General features: G+C 30.0%; 1 protein-coding gene across 1 annotated transcript in view; it reads left to right on the plus strand.

Annotated features, from left to right (window-relative positions):
* LOC129963905 (uncharacterized) overlaps positions 1 to 21667 on the plus strand; it is an 82514-nt gene that overhangs the window by 46378 nt on the left and 14469 nt on the right. The gene's annotated exons all lie outside the window — the stretch shown is intronic.

The raw sequence follows: 21667 nt of genomic DNA on the forward strand, positions 1-21667 counted from the left end.
GTGTGTGTGTGTGTGTGTGTGTGTGTGTGTGTGTGTGTGTGTGTGTGTGTGTGAAAATAAGAGAGAGAAAACAATTTACACTCAATTGATATTTTTTTTAAATATTGGAATAAAAATCATTTTTAAAATAACGGCATCTGGAAAACATCAAAATGTTAAAAAAAAATAGTTCTTTAAGGGAACTTTTATTTTGGGTATTTAGAACATTTTGTTGTGTCACAATTAGAATTAATCTTCTTTGATTATGTAATCAATAATATGTACTCATTATCGATGATATTTACATGCTACAGCAAACGAGATCTTTAAAGAAAGAAGACTCTAGATGTTTTTTAAATAAAAAAAGGTGCTAGAGTGTCAATTAAACGCATCTCCTCTACTGACGCGTCAAGGACGCTTATTTCTGCATTCATCCAATAAATATGACATAATGGATTCAAAATTACAGCGAATTTTCCGATCGCTATCATATTTCCTAATTGTTAAACTGTCTTCTTTTTGTTGCCATTTCCTTTTTTTGAAAGATCATTATAGAAGAAAATGATGAGAAAGTGACAGAAAATTAGAGCTAATATTCATTGTGCCATGTATCAAATTTTCTTACCAAATTTCGGTGGATATAAAAAGCGAGGTTAGAATAAAAGCGCAACTTAAAATTGAATAAATTTCATTATAAAGCTAAAGATGTGACTTTTAATCGACATATGAAATGATTTTTTTTATTTGCATTGGTTATGGATGGATGCTATACATTTACAAAAGTTTAGTTTAATTTCAAAAATTTTATTTGTAAATATTTGATATATATAATCTAATATACAGAGTGATTATAAATAAAATACTATACTGATATATGCGACTGCAACTATCATGCCATTCACAGGAGCGGATAAAATTTTGTTTCAAGACATTTTGAAATATGCGCTCAAGAATCATATGAAAAATAAAAAAAATAACTAATAACAGCACAGAAACAACAGGAAAAAAACATTGTATCTCACAAATGTTCTGCTTGCCACGATGATACTTTGCATACGGCAGATGGTGCCTAGAATCAAAGCACATGCCATGCCGAAGAGAATCTGTTGAACTTCACGACTCTATTAGACGCGCTACAGTTGTTTTCTCTTCTCTTTTTTATCTGTCAAGCGCTGGTGATATTTGTGCTACAGGTACCGTTCCAGGGTTATTTAGTGTTTTTTGCTATGGAAAATACTTTCCAATAAAGAAAAGTTGATGTTGCTTTTGAAAATTTTGTCACTGTAACCGTAATTGATAACGTTTAATTCTTATTTTTCATATGATTCTTGAGCGCATACCTCAAAATACCTTGAGCCAAAATTTAATTCCGTTCCTGTGAATGGTATGATAGTTAGATCTCACCTATCGGATTATTGTTTTATAATCACCCAGACGCCGTACTTTTACATGGGAATATGAAATCGTAAATGCCATCTGTGGCAGCTTGAAAGGCTGTAATGTAAATCAAGAAAGAAGAAAAGTAATTTACAATATGCAGACAGTATTTTCACATTTTTAGAAAGATTTCAGTACAGAATTCTAAGAACAAACGATTTTGGAAAAATTATGTAATACGCCTATCATTGAAGTGAGATATATGTACTACTTTTTAATTTATTCTTCTTCTAAAATGTTGCATTTAAATAAGCTGTTATTGGCATAATATGTTTTAGTACTTTCCGATAAGAAATATTCCTATTCCATAATTCAAAAGCGCTGTGAAATGCATAAATATTCAAAGTGCAACATTAACAGCATTACAAATTGGAAAGAAAAAATCTTCAAGCATTGATTTTACTTTGAAAGGAAACACCGAAAAAATTCCAAATAAAAACTATTTCTATTATTTCATATGTTTCTAAATTAAAAGAGTAAATCTACCAGCGTTAGAATTTGATATAAAGACTTTAAATTTTAGCCAGATCAACTTTTAACCGATCAGGCTAAATAATAAACCAACATTTAAAATTTAAAGAAGTTAAAGTACATAATATTCACCTGCTTCTTTCTAAATATGTGGATCAAAACAAAACAGTTTATAAAATCTTATACGAAATCTGTTTAACTGTAATTAAATGAAAAATCATTGTCACCCTTGATGAAGCTTGGATTTAACTAAATGACGGCAACAAAAATAAGTTATTTACTATCGAAAACTAAGGGAAAAAAATGTACAAATCTTATTCCGTCAATACAAAAAAAAAAATTAATAAGTTATTTATGATTGTTACAAGAATCTTTCTCTCTTTGTTTGTTAAATGAATTTATTCATATCTCAAATTAAAATTGTGTAACGTTACTGACATACAAATTAACAGAAATGAATCATGAAAATTTAGCCACATAAAAACGCATTTCAGATAAAATTTTGATAATTTTTATTGCGCGCAATTTCGTTTCTCAATATTTATTAATCACATATAAGACAAAAATATCTTTGAGAATTCGTATATTGTATTTATAGTATGGCGTGTATCGCTGATATACACTGAATGGCCAAATTATTATGACCACCTGAGACTTTTATGCAAAATGAGATATTGTGTCACAGTGTTGCGAGAAGGCGAGATATCTACAAAAAGGGAATGCAAGGGAAGTGAACCATCAAGTGCACTGTGTTACGCGAGGAGATATAGGGAAAAAATGTGACTTGACTGAGTTTGAAGGCGAGATGATTGTAGGCGCTCGAAGCGTCGGAACCAATATCAGCAAAACGACAGCTCTTGTGAAGTGATCGAGAGCAGAAGTTATTCATGTGTACAGAGAATGGATTACCAAGCAGAAAACCGGATCTCAACGTCAGGCTTGTGGTCGTCACAGGCTACCTACTGAATGTTCGAGCTAAAAGGAGACTTGCCAGAGTTGTACACTCCAAAAGCAGAACAGCAGTACGTCAAATAAAGGGGAATATTAATGAAGGAGCAACTGCGAACATCTCTAAAAGAACTGTGCGGCGCACATTACACTGGATAGGCTATGGGAGCCGACGACCTGTTCGATAACCTCTGCTGTCAGCCTTGAACAGTATGCAAAGGCGCATAAAGATTGGACAGTAGATGACTGGAAAAAGGTCATCTTTTCTGATGAATCGTATTTTCAATTACATTATGCAGATGGCAGGGTACGAATAAGGCGAAAACAGCACGAAAGCATGGACCCCAACTGCATTTCCACAACACTTCAAGCTGGTGGAGGCAATATTATGATTTGGGGAATATTTTCTTGGCATTTCATGGGTCCTTTGATTACTATGGAACAACGTCTGAATGCCCGAGGGTATTTAAATGTTCCCGCAAATAAAATAGATCCTGTTAAGTTAATGGTGTACCCTCGCGGAAATGGATACTTTCAGCAAGGCAATGCTCCTTGTCATACAGCTGTTATTGTCGTCAGATGGTTCGAAGAACATGACGCTGAATTTACCTACCTTCGTTGACCCGCACAATCACTAAATCTCCATCCAATTGAGAATTTGTGGGATGAGATCGAACGGAGCATCAGACAGTTAGTGTCATCCAATCTGAAGGAACTGGAAAGTGTAGTTCATCGGATATGGGGTCAAATTCCTCTTACCACCTAACAACAGAATCTATGCCAAGAATAATACGAGCAGTATCACGGGCTAAAGGTATCCCAACACTGTACTGAGAGGATAGTCATAATAATTTGGCCATTCATTGTAAATTCAATTATATCCGCCTTTTTTCGCTAGTGGCACCGCCATCCAAGTCGAAAATGATGCGTCAGTTTTTGAGGAGGGAAAACTTCTGTCAGAAGCTTCTGCCATGCTTCAAAATTCATTTGATCCATTTTGGCAGTCACAAACATGTTTTTGAGGAGCAAAACTCAAATTTGCTATTGATGGTGTGCTAGGAACTTTAAAGAGTATATAGAAAGCTTCTGGGAGACAATTCATGCAGGCTTTACCAAAAATTCTTTTATTTTCTGTAAATCGATTAACAAAATTAAATAAGTATTACAAACTTTAATTGCGAATTTGCACTTTTTACAGATGCAAATCAAAAATAATTTAATTTTCTTAGATTAATTAAGCAATTAAAGTTGATATCATATGAAAGCAACCTTTAATTCTTAAAATATTTTAAATAACCAAAATTACAGAAATAAAACCGTGGCTTATACTATTTACAAATCATATTCATACATGTAATCAATAATTATTAAATATAGTTAGTTTTCAAATAAATTCTTAAGCAGATTATTGAAATTTAACCATCTGTATCTATTGATTCAGCATTATATCAGAAATCAGTTCTTGGTCTACTTAATGCACGAGTGGACTCTTCGTGCAAATAATATGTTTCTCGCTTATAGTCTATTGATTGTATTTCTATTTAACCAACATTTTATTTTTAGAGGCTTTTAAAATTTCAGGAGATTTTCAACGACTTTGGTATTTTATAATAATCTGTTTCTATTTAAAATTTTGCCGAAACATCATTTTACCAGACTCTATCTAAAACTCCGCCTTTTCCAATTGCATGCTGACAATGGCACACAAACGCCCTGCTATTTCGCTCTCGCAGAATTTATTACGACGGGAAAGAAAACTATTTCCCTGCTCAAAGAGCGAGAACGAAAGTAATGAAACTTGATAACTCGAGTACCCCTGGAAATATTACAATACGAAAAGCATCATCTTCTGCTTCGTTTCTTCTCTTTTAAGTAATAGGAAAGGATCTTCTTCCAAAGTAATCTCGCAGGACTCCAGATTCCCCTACAATTCGTAGCCATGACAACCAAAATCAGCTATCCTATGACATTTTCCAGTAATGACTCTTTTAAAAAGCAAAGATTTTAATTGTGGCGGAATTTATTCGTCTCAGGGGAAGAGATATAAGAGACACGATAGTTCAATCTTCCGTTGTTTTGGGAAATAAGAAGCAAAAGAAATATTTCTTAGATGCCGCAGGGAGGGTGGATCAGCGAGGGAACTTAAAGGGAATTAGTAATTTTTCTGAGATGAATTGCTTAATCAAGCATTCTAATGAAAAGGTTGCTGTTAATAATAATAAAAATGTAAGGATATTGGGGTTTTTTTTAAACATTTGCTTTGAATGCTTAATTGCCTGTTTATAATTGGACGCAGTTATGCAATCAGGGATAAGCTTCAATGAGCAAGTTTGAGGATACAACTCTTTTTTTCTAAATTATTACACGAAAATGCAAATATTGAATAGCTTTAAAACTATTTTTTTCTTTTATAAGTAATCAGCTGTGGAGCTTATGAAACTTATTCGCTTTTGAATAACAAACTTCTAAAACTTTTGCAGCTCAAAAGAATGAGTCTAAAATCCACAAGATGGTAGATGACACCTGATTCATCGCGGTGCCCAGTTTTCTTTTTTCATTTAAAGCAGTAATTTTATTCAAATCTTAAACATTATTATTTGTTTTAATTTTCTCATATACGTTGCATAGGGAAAGTACAGTAATCGTCAAAAAATTCGAAATCGAAATCTTGTCGAATTTCTACGTTTCAGACATCCCTAAATTCGAAAAGCACATTTTTGGAAAATTTCCGTCTATATGTGACAAAGATAACTAAAAAAAGGCTTTGAGCAAGGTGATTGATATTTGAAAATAGTCTTTTAAACAAATTTGCAGATTTCTAAGAAATTTTGAATAAAATTTGTTCATAGGAAGTCCGAATAGGTACTTCCTTTAGCAGGGTTCAAGCGAAAAATCGCCAAATTTCTTCCGCCAAATTCGCGCTTGGTTCACAATTCGTTAGCCGGGCGCAAGCGAAAAATTGCCAAATAATGTAGAATTCTGCCAAATTCGCGTTTGTTTCACAATTGGCGACATTTGCGCCCGGCTAACGGAAAAGTACCTTCGAAAATATGACAGGATAGTTACAAAACAAAGAAATCTAGAGATAGATAAAATTTAATACACAGATTTAACATCTATAGTGTAGATTCCTGTCAAATTTTAAGCCAAATCCAACTACGGCTTAACTGTTTAGCGATCTGCCCTTTCAGAAACATGTAAATGTTATAATTTAAAAGCGGAATGACATCAAATTACAATAATGCATCAAATTTGGTATGGTATTTGAGACTACAAATACACTAAAACACGAATATTATTAACGCATACCAGGGATTAATCGTCAAATAACTCGTCAAGGATGACATGATAGATTAAAATGGTAAAGTGCAAATGGTAAATTCAGATCAGAAGCTAATAATTCGTAATTATTGTACGCCAATGCCATGTAAGGCGTTATGAGGCATGACGAGTTTATTAGAGAGTATACGATAAAGTATTGGCGAGATCACTGCCGCTAATAAAACGTGAAATAAAAATTTATATGTATCATTTATGATTGCATGGATGAACTGTTTCTTTGGCGCATTCACTGAATTAATACATTCTTTTTACTTTTGTTTCTATAATTGTCTTAAGTTCGAAATGTTATTCTTATTTTGTAGCTGGTTATTGAGAAATCGCTTCTTTTATTAATATAGTGATTTAAACTCGAAAAGCACTTTTTCTTCAATCTATGATTTAAATATACTAGCTTGATACTTGTATTTAAACATACAATATACTAGCTTGTTGGTTGTATATTGTATCCACAAAATGTTGGTGCAGCAACCTTTTCCCAAAATATTTCAATGTCACATCATTATAGGGGTTGTAAACATGCCAATCTTTTAACTGGAAAAGTGACTGAATATTGATTTATTCCCCATTTCTATGGAAAATGCTGGTAAAATTGATTTTCTGTAAGTGTAATTAGCTTTTATCTATTTTCTACGATAGATGTCAATAAGCCAATATCGGATGGCTGCTAAAGACATTTTTGGACAACTATTGAATTGATAGAAAGCTTTTCTTGCTTCAAAAGCTTTATTTGTAAATGCAAATTATCTTCCCATAATAGCAGTTTGCTAAATTAAAAGGTTAAATAAATGGAAACGATTAATTATACTGTTCATTTTATTTCTTATATCTTCTCATTAAAAAATAAGAGAAAGTAACAAATTGCGTCTCCGAATCCAAAACAAAAAAAGAATGAAATCTTATCCCTATGATGATGATACTTTTTGCATTTCATAAGCACGATCCATATGCATTTTATCGTATAGTGGTGGTAGTAAAAGAGATAATTCACTTCATCTGTTTTTTAAGATAATTCACTTTCACTAATCTGTGAAAAGCAAGTTCTTGGACGCAAAATAGGTGTAAATAATTCCAGCATAATTCATTACATTTACGCAGAAACTAGCTCTCATAGGATGTACAATATATTGTAATAATAAAACTCCGTGTTCACCTTCTAAATATAGAGAATTTTAGCTTTGATTTGTGATATCCCAGATATTGGGATTGGCTTCCTGTGTCCATGCCATTGCCATCTCCACGCAACACATCTCTTATATAATAGAGATGTGTTGCGTGTCCAAACCTATTGCAAGCCAATTCAGCTATATGTGACATCATAAACAGACCCTGTTTCCTTTTATGTTTAGCAGTTCATGTATTTTATTTGTCTACTTTCTCTGATAAAAAGGAAAAAACAAATTATGTGATTGAAAATAAGACTGGTAGTTCCTATTTGGTCCTTATCTCTGTCTTGTTTTATTTTTAGTTTTCCCATGCTAAATGTTTAGTATGCCTTTGTTTTACAATATTAACTTGCTTATTAAAATAGAGAAAAATAATATCTAATGGCATACATACACACACACACACACCATTGCAAAAGGGTTCTAGATTTCCAAGCGAAAGAGAAAATTGAGAGTAATAAGAGCTACACAAAATCTTCTCAAGAAACCGATTTTTACTTTGATTTTTCCATAACAAATTCTAAATTTTATTTTTTCAACGCGACTTTCTCATATGTTCTCACAATATTGCGTGCTTCATCGTATAGTGCAAAAAATCAAACTGAATAATAAATTTTAGAAATTTATCTTCATGTCATTGGATCAAAATTTGAAATAGATTTACAATTTTAATGGCGAGTCCATATATAAAATTACAATTATCTAACTTTTTATAATTTGATTAATCATGTTTAATCAAATAGGAAGGTCAACGGACGTTCACCACAATAGTAAATATCGATGCACAATTTGATACATAATTTTTGATTTTTAAAATTTTGATAAAATAAACTAACATTAAATTTCATGCATTTATATATATATATATATATATATATATATATATATATATATATATATATATATATATATATACGCAATTTCATTTTCAATTATTGATTATTATCCTATTTCACGACAACAAACCACAAAAGAAGATCCAGTTGAATGAATGAAAGAGAGAGAGAGAGAGAGATTCCAGTATAAAGAGGAGAAAAGATACGTTATCTAGTTGAAAATACCTACACAGTTTCTCACAAGGCAAAGATAAGACGTGGCATTTTCTGTGATTGAGTTTTTAACACTCGGCTACCTTCTCCAATTGGCGGAAAAAAGGTCACCAGTTTTATTCATTTATCAGATTAACTCGCTTAGCGGAAACCGCCGTTCTCGGGAAATAAATAACTTTGAAAGGTTAAAAGCAAGCAATCGAGTGATCACATATTTCTTAGCTAACAATTGTATTTTACAACCTTCCAGACTGACAATTTGGAAAGTGTTTTCGTCAAATAAATCATTTAAATTTAACATTGAAAAAGGTAATTTTTCTCTTTTCTTCTGAATTCTTAATGTTACATAAATATTTTTAAATTACTCTTTGTTTTTGTAAGTTTTAAAAGCATTTATCATTGAGAATCTGCAAGGTTAAGTGGGGAACAAAGTTATTATAAAAAAAGAATTAAGAAAGCTCTCTGAATATTTTGCAGCAGCATCCTCATTTTCTGCTCAGCTATTATCTTAAAACGGTAACTAATTTTCTGCTTTCACCTCTTATGAAATTTTTATCAAGTCCATCACGATTCTCTGACTACCTATGAATAGTACTTTTACTGATCACAAACATCAATTTTTTGAGATAAAAATCGATTTTTACAGTAGTTTATAGCAGTTTCTCAATAATAAAGTTGCTGCCAAACTACTGGAAAGCAACTTTTTCTTTTCAAAATTAAAAATATGCAGTCGCTATTAAACAGAAATTGCTTCAATGGTTGTTTTAAAACATGAGTATCATCACTCGCGCATATAAAAACACAAATTAATTTTTTTTTAAATATGCATATAAATATTTTGGGTTATAGCCGGTCAAAAAATTTTTAGATATTTTTTAACTTAAGATATAATTTTATATCGTTAAATTTTACCGGGTCGTTCTTATCAGGTTAGAAAAAAGTAATTAAATTATAATTCTCTAAAAATTAATCGAAAATTTAAAGTTTTTCTTTAGTAATTTCGAAGCATATTATAGCGTAAAACTCATATTTACGCCATATTAATATTCAAAAAATCAATTTTCAATGATACCAATTCCCACCGCTAGCTCTTTCATTCTAATAACTTTTTCAAAATTAGTTTCATTCAATTTTTTTTCCAATGCTTTTTTCGTTATATGACCAAGTTCAATAAGTTAGCAAAATTTTATATAATCATTGTGAATGTTTTAATAACTCCCATCCTAATATACTAATAATTAGATTATAGTTTATTACCATCTGATGCTTTAACATATTTCACAACACTGGGTACTTTTAGCAGGATAGTGTTTTAAGACTGACATTATATCTACAAATTGCAAAATGTTACTCCAAAATTGTAAAAGGGGTATAATCAAGCCAGAGGAATGCAAGGAAATAAATCAAACCTCATTTTTTTGTACTAGAAGACAGAACCACCGTCATATTTTCCCCATTAATGTTTTAGCGCATTTTCTGATGAGAAAGATAATATTGCATACTATCTATCTATCAGAAACGTTTTAAATTGTGAGTTTTACCCAATTGGTAGCACAATCACTTTACCTGTTCTAACTTGAAAACACTAACAGATAAAACAGGATTACCATAATGGTTTTAAGATCTACATGGACTCTTTTATCGCCCTCTTTCATTTGGTAAACTCGGTCAAACTCACCCTTTATGCATACATATATAGATAACTAGCCCTCTTTGGCGAACAATTGTTCGAATAGATTATTGATTTTTTAGGCTGTTAAATTATTAATATGGGATGCAATTCTTTAAAAAAAGCATTTTATCTTACAATTTGATACGACTAAAACACGTGAATTAAATTAAAATAGTTTACTGCAATTTACAAAGTCTATATATTAAGAATTAAAAATGAAAATGAAAATCTTCATACGGATTTAATAATTGGCAAAAACACGTGTTTGAATATTTCGATTGAAAATTTGAATTCTATTATAGCATTTAAAAACACTGGTTCAGGTAATTTATCAAATTGAATTAAAAATATTATTAAAGTTACATGAAAAATTGTATAAAAATGAAGTTTACATCATTAAAAAGGTAATTTTTTTTAATCTTAAGATAATACAAAAAGCACTTTTTATATGATAATTGTTTAGAAAGATATGAGTATCTTTTTCCGTAAGCAAGTCACGACGATTAAGGCTAGACTGAAAATTTATATAGAGGCGCCAAAATTGAAACATTTTGGAGCGATTTTTGTTAAATAGAGTCGTGACAATTTTTTATAATATTTTTAAAAGTATTACTAGTATTTCTGGAATACATCAGGATAGACGACTTTTAGAGAGTTTTTGGATGATTGATACGATTTTGACGGGTTTGACGAGAAACCGTGCACTAATATTAAGTCTTATTTTGATTACTTATCTGGCAATGTTAAACCTATTTTTGCACTTGATTGAATTTTTTGTTGATGCCAATTTCTTGATTTCTTTTATATCATCTTTACTGTGATTGAATGTCCTCTTTGCTGATATGGGGAACTATCTCCGTAACACATCTTATAATATTCTGCAACTCCGTCAATAAGCATTTGATTCAGTACAGCTGTAAAAATGCTCAATGAATGAAGCAGTCTGCAATTCGCATGATGATTTGTTTATATTTGGATGCTGCCATTCGACCATTAGTAATAAGCTCCATTTCTGTGCCACGTACGTTAACGTTTTATATGCATAGATCCTTTTGGCCGGAAACATAAAAATAAACTAAATTAATTAAACATCATGTCTCAGCAAAAATGGAGTCAGATATTAAATATTAGGTTCGATGTTCACTTTTTGAGCAAGGAAAAAATGCCTAGTGTGAAGAACCGTTTGTACCGTTTGTCAGGTTTCATCAATAATATTTATTAGCTACATGCCACTTAATTGAAAAAAGAGTAGTAGAAGTATTCATGAAAATATGCTATTTCATTAATGATCGCGAGTTCGCAAATTGTACAGACTAAGTCTATGGCAAAGGATACCGACTTGCTCTGATTGGCTTAAGCCTTGACATCTTTTTGGCAATGTTTTGCACTCATAATAGTGTAGTTTTCGCTTATTTGGCTCAAACCTTGTACCTTTCAATAGTTTTATGGAAGATACGAGTAAATATCCACACGGTCTAATTTTTATTAATATAATTGTTTTCTCTAAATATTACTAGTAATACTACTAATGCTCATTAATAATAAAAAAATATTAGTAATAATACTAGTAATACAAGTAACTAATGTTGTTTATGCACAGAAGTATAAAAACTGTATGAAAGTAATTACTCAACATATGATGCAGCAATTAAATATTTTTCTATGATTTTCGTGCCTTTATTAGATAATTTATGCAGTCATTGAAACTTGTTGCTGAACGTTTGTTACTTTCCCATCAACTACATATGGGGAGATGATTACTTAATGCCCAAAACGTATAAATATGTAAGCTTTAACGGAATATGTGATTTCGTAGCAATTTTTTTTTAGCTATATCAAAATAATATTAAGAAGATACACACAAAAAAAATATTTTTAATAAATTACAATTTTTATATTTCCTGAATTTAGGTTTCAGGATTTCATCTTTTCTGCTGTATATGTGTTCCAGATTAATATTACATGTAAGCCGTAATAAATAGGGGGGAGAGGATAAATTCACAAAGTTTATTTATTTTTATAAAAATATATTTCGGTATGGCATCTTTTTGGCAAAACATTGGCAAAAGGATGCCAAGGCTTAAACCAATCAGAGCACGTCGATATCCTTTGCCATAGACTTAGTCTGTACAATTTGCGAACTCGCTTAATGATCTATTGATTCATATTAAAAGAGTTTGATCATGTTTAAGCAAATGATTCCTTCAAGTATCACAGTTAATATCAACAATTTTTTTATAAAATTAAAAAATTACTTTTGTACTAAAAGTTTAAAAAAATAATGTGTGTCTATGTGTTTTCAAACTAGTGCTGATAAAAATTGTGAAAGTGTGATTTGTTGTTGGAAAAATTTGAAGAAAGTTAAGACGTTTTAATCCCATACATATTTTTTTTTAAATATTCAACGTAAAATAAGGGAATTTCTTTATTTTTATATTATTTTTTTTTCTTATATCAAGATTTGCAATAATTTACGGGTTTTTTCCGATTTTCATTTGAATTTCCAAATTCTGATCTTTAAAAAGGAAACTCATTTTTGATAGAATATTTAAAGTATATCCTATTAAGATGTTTTCTCTTTCACCTCATTTTTTTGCGATCATTTTTTTTTCTATTTCCCGTAATCTATTTCATAATTTATTATGATCATTATGGAATTTTGTAATTAATTATTATTTCAATTTTCAAGGAAATGACCATCTCAAATGGTATAAAAATCAATCTGTTTATTGATAATAATGCTTTGATACTATCAAAATATTATACTGTCATTGTGAGCACAAGATTGCACTAAATTTTAGAACCGAATCACGTTCAGTAGCCAATTAAAAAATACACTACGTAACACCATATTAAGAAACATAAAGTAAGTTAATTTAAATAAAATCGTTTAAAAACTACTCTGTAAAAAGATTAAAAGTTCAAGTATTTGAGTCGCATCATCATTTGACATGCATAATTAATCTAGTTTCATTTTTTGGAGCGTTTATTTTTGAAATCCTAAGTAAAAGACGTGAATTAAAAATGCATCAAACGACATTAAAATTCCACTTCTAGAAGCGTTAACTTTCTCTCTAAAAATGAGGACATCATTAAATTTAAATTAATGTAGTAAACATTAATAAAAACGCTTATTCTCAAAGCATCTGTGATTGCCCAAAGCAGTTTTGATCGTAAATTATTCTCAAAGTAAAGCCTCTTGTGAAGAAAAAGACTTTTTCCTTTCTATTTCCAGGTTTCTAAGAAAGCTGTAAAATCTCCTGATTTTTCTGTTAACAAAGCAATCTCGCTTCGCCTTTCCGTAAGCAAACATCACTAAAAACTGCATAAAAATTCAAATTTCATCCGAGACCTAGTTTTGGAATCTAAACATCTGGGACCTCATTTATAGGTAGCTGGAATTTCGCCAAAATTCCCGGAGGTAAATATGTTTTTTTGCGTCCGAAGACATCCGACGAAAATGGCGCGGAATTTTATTTTTCATCGTAGTCATGATGGTGTGAGGCAGCTCGGCATTTTTTTTAATGCACAGATTTTTTTAAGTTTATGATGAATAGGACTGGAAGAGTTAAGCATAATTTCCAAGAATATTCAAAATGAATTTACCTAGTCAACTAGACAAATAATTTTATTTAATTAAATTTGTTTTGCTACAGTTTTAGTTAATGTCGTTTCTTGTGTTTGCTAGCGTTTTACATTTTTGTTACAATATTTTAATTTGCTTTACAGATCACTTTATCTTATGAATCTAATTTTGATATCGTGTTTCATTTAATATTTTAAATTAACTGTTTACTAGAAATTTTCATGGAAATAACCAATAATGCAAAGATAAAAGTAGATTCCTTTTTTCGCATTGCCCAAATGTTTTAAATTCCGTTACAATTAAAAAGTATACATTCTTAGTTTATTCATTTTTGTTAGCAAAAATTAATTCATACTTTGTTACTATTTTTTTTTTTTTGAAGAAAGAATTTTTTCTATGCCTTTTCTAAAGTTTCATTAAAAACAGAAATATATGCCAAAATCAAGTTATATCATAATATTAAAAATGCGAAAGACAATTAACGATATTTAATAAAAATAACAAATATATTTACTGGTTCATAATATGATTAGAATTAAAACTTACAATGCATTTATGATATTTACCTTTAGTTGAATTTTCCTATTCTGAAAAATAAAGTGCAATGAAAACAATAAGACATTTTAATTATCTGACTTTAATATATAAACTCCAGCGATAATGAACAACAAAAGGTTATTTCTATTCAAAAGTTTTATTTAGAGAATGTAACACTTTGCAGTCCGTATTCAAGTAATTGACAATAGATCTGAGAAATATCTGAAGACTAACAGCTGTAAACATTGGAGTGCTAATATAAAGTGAGAAACTGCAAAACATTGTTTCATAAACTAATATTTACGATTAATAATGATGAAATTAATAAATAAAATTATATAAACAGCAAGTGTTATAAATTACGAGGAAATAAAAACACAGAGATAATAATTCCAGTAATTTTGTAGAATAATTTTCTTTAAATAAAAGAGAAATTCATAAATGATTTGAATGCTCTGGAAATATAAATTACTGCATCATTTTTAAAAATTTTACTCACAAATATTATAAAGCTTTAGAAACAGTATAATGACGGTGTCATGAGAATTAATTATATTGTAAGTTTTGATGAATTAAAAACTATGATTCAATTTATAGAAAAGAATATTTTACCTTTAATATTGCTTTTCCTATTTATCAAAATAGATAGGTATATGAATTCATTGTTGATATATCAAAACAGTGAAGATGTCAAAATGCTGTTTGTATTTTTTTGATAATTTGCCACGGATTAAAGTTCACTGTTTAATAAATTTCATATCATTCTTTGAAAATTATCAATGATTTATAGGAAAAAGTAATTTTCGGTGGTTTCTGTGACAATTTATATAGTATGTAGTTTTTCGAATATCTGGCTTAAAAAATTTGAAGATTAAAAAATTGCTGTGAGCCATTTATAATCTGCTTTTAATTTTAAAAAAAATGTTTAAAACGAAGAGAGGCGTTTGTGCATTTAATGATTCATATAAAAGTATTTTTAAAGTGTATATTATGCTGCCTCTATCGACTAATGGATAGAAGATGGAGGGGGGGTACTTTTATTGTCTTTTATTTTCTCGTATATGAAATATACAAAGAGAAAGAATTCTAATCATCAAAAAATTCAAACATGAGATTTTGACAAATCGTTGAATAGGAGTAAGCTTTAGACCTCGTTGAATACAAAAAATGCCTTTTTGGAATTATGTTTATCTGTATATGAGCACGATAACTGAAAAACACTTTGAACCAGAAGAAAGAATTTTATTTTCTGCTCATTAAATCATAAACAAACAAATTTCTGACAGATGACTCCCATTCACCAGAAATCTATCTATCTGGCAGTCCAAGTTTAAGGGAATGTAATAACTACAGATCATAAAGATCCAGATAAATAAACTTTGGCTACCAGATTTATCATCTATATTATAGATCTGTGTCAAATTCTTGAACGAAAGCTGTCAAATTATTCGCCATCCATCTGCCTGCAATATCGCATTCATGAAAAACAATAACTCAGAAATGCATCAATTTAGATAAATTAAATTTTATGTATAGTTTTAGTAATGATTTTTCTATCAACTGTCGAACTAAATGTGTCCAGAAATTTGTTGAAATCACTCTGTAAGCAGTGTTAATATAAAAGCAGTAAATAAACACGCATACAAACATATACTTCGATAAATTAAAAGAGGGATATATTTTTAAAATCTAATATTGTTACGGATTTTCCTCACCGCCGGGTTCTTTTGATAGTGTTAGTGATATGATGTGAGAACACAATCAGCAGGCCTCAGTAGAAAACAACAATGTTTATTTACACGAAGACACTAATACAAAGACGACGAGTACACATACGACAAATATTTACAGAAGAGACTACATAGGACAGCATACAGTTGCATACTATAGACGACAGTAGCACACTAGTAATCGTCCACAGCACACGAAGCGGCTAAACAGAATCCAGCAAGAGAAATGATCGTGGGAGCTTCGCTCTGCGGTCTCTCCAATGGCTGAACTTCTCACTGTCTGCTCTCGCTTTAGCTGCCGACTCGCTACTTCTCACAACTGGCTACTACACACAATATACGACACTGCTTCTACAGTAGACAACAGAATTCGATGCTCACAGTTCAGCTCAGCACTCTCTCCACGCAACGTTTGGCACTCCGCTGTTTCTTCGCTATCCTCTCGAAGACTCGTTCTTAATGGTGACTCCGACTACAATTCACAATGACGACTCTCGATGATCCCACAGCTTGAGAGTGCCGGCCTTTTATAGTTCCCGAGTGGCGGGGCTAGAATCTTCTAGACCAATCAGGCGTATATCGGTTCCTAATGGACGGATCGGCAAAATTCTCGAAGTTTCAAGCATTATCCATTTTGTTGCAAATTCGTCGCCAAATGGTCGCCAAGTTTGTCGCCAAGCTTTGGGATCACTGGCTCGTCATCCGACAGTATCCAATACAGATGACTGTAAAACGGTCTCTCTTATAATGACACTATTCGTGCTGAGTAGCAAAATTACAGTTTTGTAATAATATGAATATTTTTATTAAATTTTGAAACAAATCCTTCCAAGGATTCGCCGTCTGACAGTCTGCACATTTTCCTGCATCTCTCTGTATATTTTTACTATCTCAAAAATGCAAGGATTTAGATAAATGAATTTGGTATATTATCTTGTTACTAAAATTATAGACCAGTGTCAAATTTTTATTTTCTATTGTTTAAAAAAATGAATATTCGTATTTTTCCCCCCTTCTTTTTTTTTTTTTTTTTTTTTTTTTTTTGTATTAGGGAACACAAAATTCTCATATGCGAGACAAAAGATAAAATCTTAGCTTTCACATCCTTCTCTAGAATCTGTAACTCTGGTCCAAGAGGATACCACTTTTATTAGGTATTATGTGAGAAAATTTTTGGGACATCACACCTATTAATTAACTGAATGGGTTGCTTAAAAATAAGTAATCCTATTTTTAAACGCCAAATATAAATATATTTAATCTTAACGTGTTATCAATTTTAAATTCGATGTGAAATTTTTTTATACCGAACAACCTCGAGTGTATCAGCTGTTTTAAATATTTTCAACAACTATGAAAACAGAATAATTAAATAGACAAAAACTAAAAAATAGATATTTTCTGGATAGATAAATATTTTATTAGGTAATATGTGAGAAAGTTTTGTGGACATCACTACTGATTAACTGAATAGGTTGCTTAAAATCTAAGCAATACAAAGAAAATAAGTGCACCTATTTTTATACGCTAAATATAATCTTGGCGAGTCATCAATTTTAAATCCGATAAAAAATTATTTTTGTACCAAACAATCTCGAGTATATCAGCTAGTTTTAAACTTACCAACAACAATAAGAATAGAATATTTAAAAATAAGAAAGAATATCTAAAAATAGATATTTTCTGGGTAGATAAATGATTAAATGATTTAACTTAAGCAATACGGAACTCATTTTCTCTAGCTGAAAAGACTGGTATCACGCTAGCGCACTTATTAGAATTTTTCCTCGGGGAATCTCACTGCATATCTAAAATTTGCTTATCGTTGATCCCCGATTTTTCTTCTTAAACAAAAGTTTCCTACTTCCCTCTGTTTCTTTTCTCCCAAAAACGCCTTCTGCAGAACTCATTAATCACAATTTCGAGAAGAGAGGAGTTTACGATCCACTGGTGGGTGTGCTGCACTCCGTTTTACGGCTTGGATGAGTTCTTTCCTTTTTTATTATCTGTATCCAAGTGGCAGCAGTTGCAAAGGCGGGTAATTTCCTAAAGCAGGAGCCTGCAAGCTGTGTAATTAAATGTAGGCCGTTTCAACCGTGGAATGCATTTGTGTCGTTATTTGTGGCGTGTAACGAGATTCCTCCGTTTAGTTAGCAACAAGCGGAGAAATTGCTTTCAAATAAAGAACAAAGCGGCGAACTCACCAAAATTACCTTGGGAAGATGCCGGTTTATTCCTTGTTCAATGCCCTTTTTATTTGTTTTTCAGAGATAAGACTTTCTTTAAATTTCTTTGTCTTATTTAGCGTTTTCTAAAATAAAAACGGTTCCCAATATTTGCCGCTTATAGAGATCAATAAAAGAATTTGAAAGTTTATCTGTTATAACATTTGTTTAAATATATTTTTTAAATATTCGGTTTAATATGTTTATTTTAAGATTAAATATTTCTCTTCGTTTATTTTAAGATTAAATGTCCAGTTTTAACAATTTGGTGTCCCTTTTTCGTCATTGCAAATGCTATTTTAAAATAAATATTATTTTTTTTTTTTCATTTTCATAGAAGCGTTGCCCATACATACGCATTCTATTTATAAAAAATTAAATTCAGAATTTAACCGAAAGGGGAAGAATCGCTGCACCTTTCTACAAATGTATTTATGCATCTTTGAGTAAAAGATATCAATAGTTTAATAAATGATAAACTTGTCTTAATAATTTTTAACAAGGTTTTGATAATCTGTCTTAAAATTTGTTCTAATTGCCTTATTGCATAATTAAGTTTTTATTGAAACATTTTAAATTTAATATAAAGTGTTGCTCAAGTTGTGAGTAGGATTTTTTTTTTAATTTATATCATTCAAAAATAGTATTCTATTCATTTCCTGCCCATTAACCTCATTTGACATCACATAAAAATTCCGCTTTTAAAAATATTTCTACTTTTAATTTGGACTGAAGAGTGTTTATGGTGTTGAAAAGTGTTAAATAGTTTTGAAAGAATATTGGAATCTGTTAATAGTTGAGGCTTGTATTACCTATATTTCCCAAATGTTAACAGCATAACCTAAAATTATCTTGAAGATGTGCTTTGAAACATTCATTAATATACAAAAATAAGATTAATCCCTTTAAAGGATTAAATCCAGCGTTAGAGTAAACAGTCATAACAAATGTCAGGACATTATCAATATATTAGTGATTTTGAAAAGATTTTTTCTCCGATTTCAAAGCAGATATTTTGCTATATTCCTGTAAAAAGTGTAAAAATACATGTACAAAATATTTTTGATGAATATCAATTAGATTTCTTTTATATTTTATAAGGATTGCATTTGAATAACGGCAGTAGAATGTTTCGTTGACATCTTCGAAGAAACTGGGATGAGGCAATAACTTTATTATCGAAATGACTGCGTTTCCATTTCAAACGAGATTTAAAGCACACTATAAGCCGCAACCATATATACATGCTACAGCGTTTTATATCTATTTCAGTGCACAATTCCCATTTTTAAGACCATATACAACAAAACGTTTTGAGAAACTGAATTAATACAAATTATTACAGAAAAAAGAACTATTTATTTGAATGGATGCTGCAAGCCAGGTGGTACGTGATTTCATAAATTTTTTTGCTTACTCTATTTATTATTGCTACGAATTTTTAAATTATATGTTTGAATCAAATCCCTCAGTAGCATAGTCCTTGTTCAACATTTTTCGAGAATTTTTAACATATATTATTTTTGCGCTCTTCCAAGAAATAAACAATTTTCAAAAACTGGACAATATTCTAACTCGAGAAAAAAAATTATTTGGCACGTATAACATGACTATACTACCAAACTTTAATGCGTAATTACTCGGATGGCTAAATGGAGGCATGGGAAAATATCGGTCAAACAGATTTGTCCAAACTCTTGATGGATTGCTTCATTAATTCTAAACTGATATCTAAGCATACTAAAATAAGTTTTTGGATCATTGGGGCTTTGAAGAGTAACAGCTTTCACTCTTATATCTGCATTTATTTTTTATTTGCAAAATTTACTTAAAAGATTCTGCTTGTTAATGCGTAAAAATAATCCCAGATAACCAACCTCTAAAGTTTGCCAGAAAAAAAAGGAATATATAAATAAATAAATACTTCGAACATTTTTTTTTTTTTTTTTTTTTTTTGCTTTCATAGATGCTTAAATTTGTTTTTGGTAAATATTAACCTCATATTCATTTGTTAATTATAATTAATTTTGAAAATCTACTAAACTCTTTTATTTCAAATATCGTTTAAAAATAATGTTGGTAATTTATTAGAAACAAACATAAAATTCAGTTTGTTTTATGAAGGTCTTAAAAATCAGTAATTTTTTATATTTACAGAAGTGCTCTTTTACTAATTAATTTATAAAGTATGAATTACTTATTTTATAAATAAGTAATAATTAATTCTTATATATAAGTAATTATCAAGAGAAATGTTTTCTGCTCTATTATCCTCTTCTTTCTCATTGAATTTAAAAATTCTAATATTTTTTTTTAATTGAACTGTTTTGAATATGCAAAAGTAGTTTAATATATTATCAAAATCATACATAAAAATAAAATATGTATGTATAGTACAAGCTTATGTTGACAAGTTGGTGTTTGATTTTTCTACATAAAATAAATGAATGCGTTGGTGAGAAATTGACAAGTTTGAAATACAGAAAGCTCCCATTTAAATAATAAGTTTGTGATAAAAGAGATTGTGATAAACAGTGCTCAATCCCTCCCCATTAATTTCACATTATTTATATATCTTGAGCGCGTGTAATAAAAAACGAAACACAATCAGAACTTCCAAACTTTGATTCGTGCTTGCTTGCTTATTTATCCAAACAAACCCTTCTAAAGCCATGCAATTCTTAAGATATCTGCCAGCTCGTCAAACCCAATCTGCATATGTACATAAGAAAAAAGAAAATGAAATCAGCATATTATCACTACAATACAGAAATTACATCCATTGATTCAAATATATTATTTTTGATTTTAATCAGCATAGACAGATTTTTAAAAATGTTAAGTTTAAACAATATTTTTTAAAAATTATGTAATAATAAAAGTATCAATATCTTTAGTATTTATATTAAATCCATTAATTAACTACTATTTTTATCATCAGTGACTGATAACATTGTTGTAAAAAGAAGTTTCCAATATCACTTACTGCATTTAAACATTGGAAGCATGAACCTGCCCTGACTGCTTTAAAATTAATTAATGGCTTCCTTGTCATTGTATAAGGAATAATAGAGCAAATATATTGTTTCCAGATTCACCGCTATTCCTAATATTTCATAAATATTGTTCTCATCGTTATTAGTACCTTAAAACTTTATACATATGCTTGAATATTCATTCTTTCTCTATATATCGAAACCTTACTTAATATATGTATCATTAAGTATTTAAATGTGGTAATTTCTGTGTTTAATGATTCATTTTCCTATTTCGTTTTTGTTTTTCTCATTTTTAATGTTTCTCGTTACAAACGTGTGGTACTCATTTATATTTTATAATTTGTCATATCATTTAAAGAGAATATTGTATATAATTTCATTTTTTATGTTATATATCAATGAGGATACTAAGATTTCTTTTACTTTTTCATTTGTTCTGTATTACCACTTTAAGATACGGAAAGATAAGTCAAAACAACAATACTGTGTTTTTTTTTTACAATTTAGAAAAATTCTCGGCTCATCGCTT

The sequence above is a fragment of the Argiope bruennichi genome, chromosome 3, assembly GCF_947563725.1.
Source record: "Argiope bruennichi chromosome 3, qqArgBrue1.1, whole genome shotgun sequence".
Taxonomy (NCBI): Eukaryota; Metazoa; Arthropoda; class Arachnida; order Araneae; family Araneidae; genus Argiope; species Argiope bruennichi.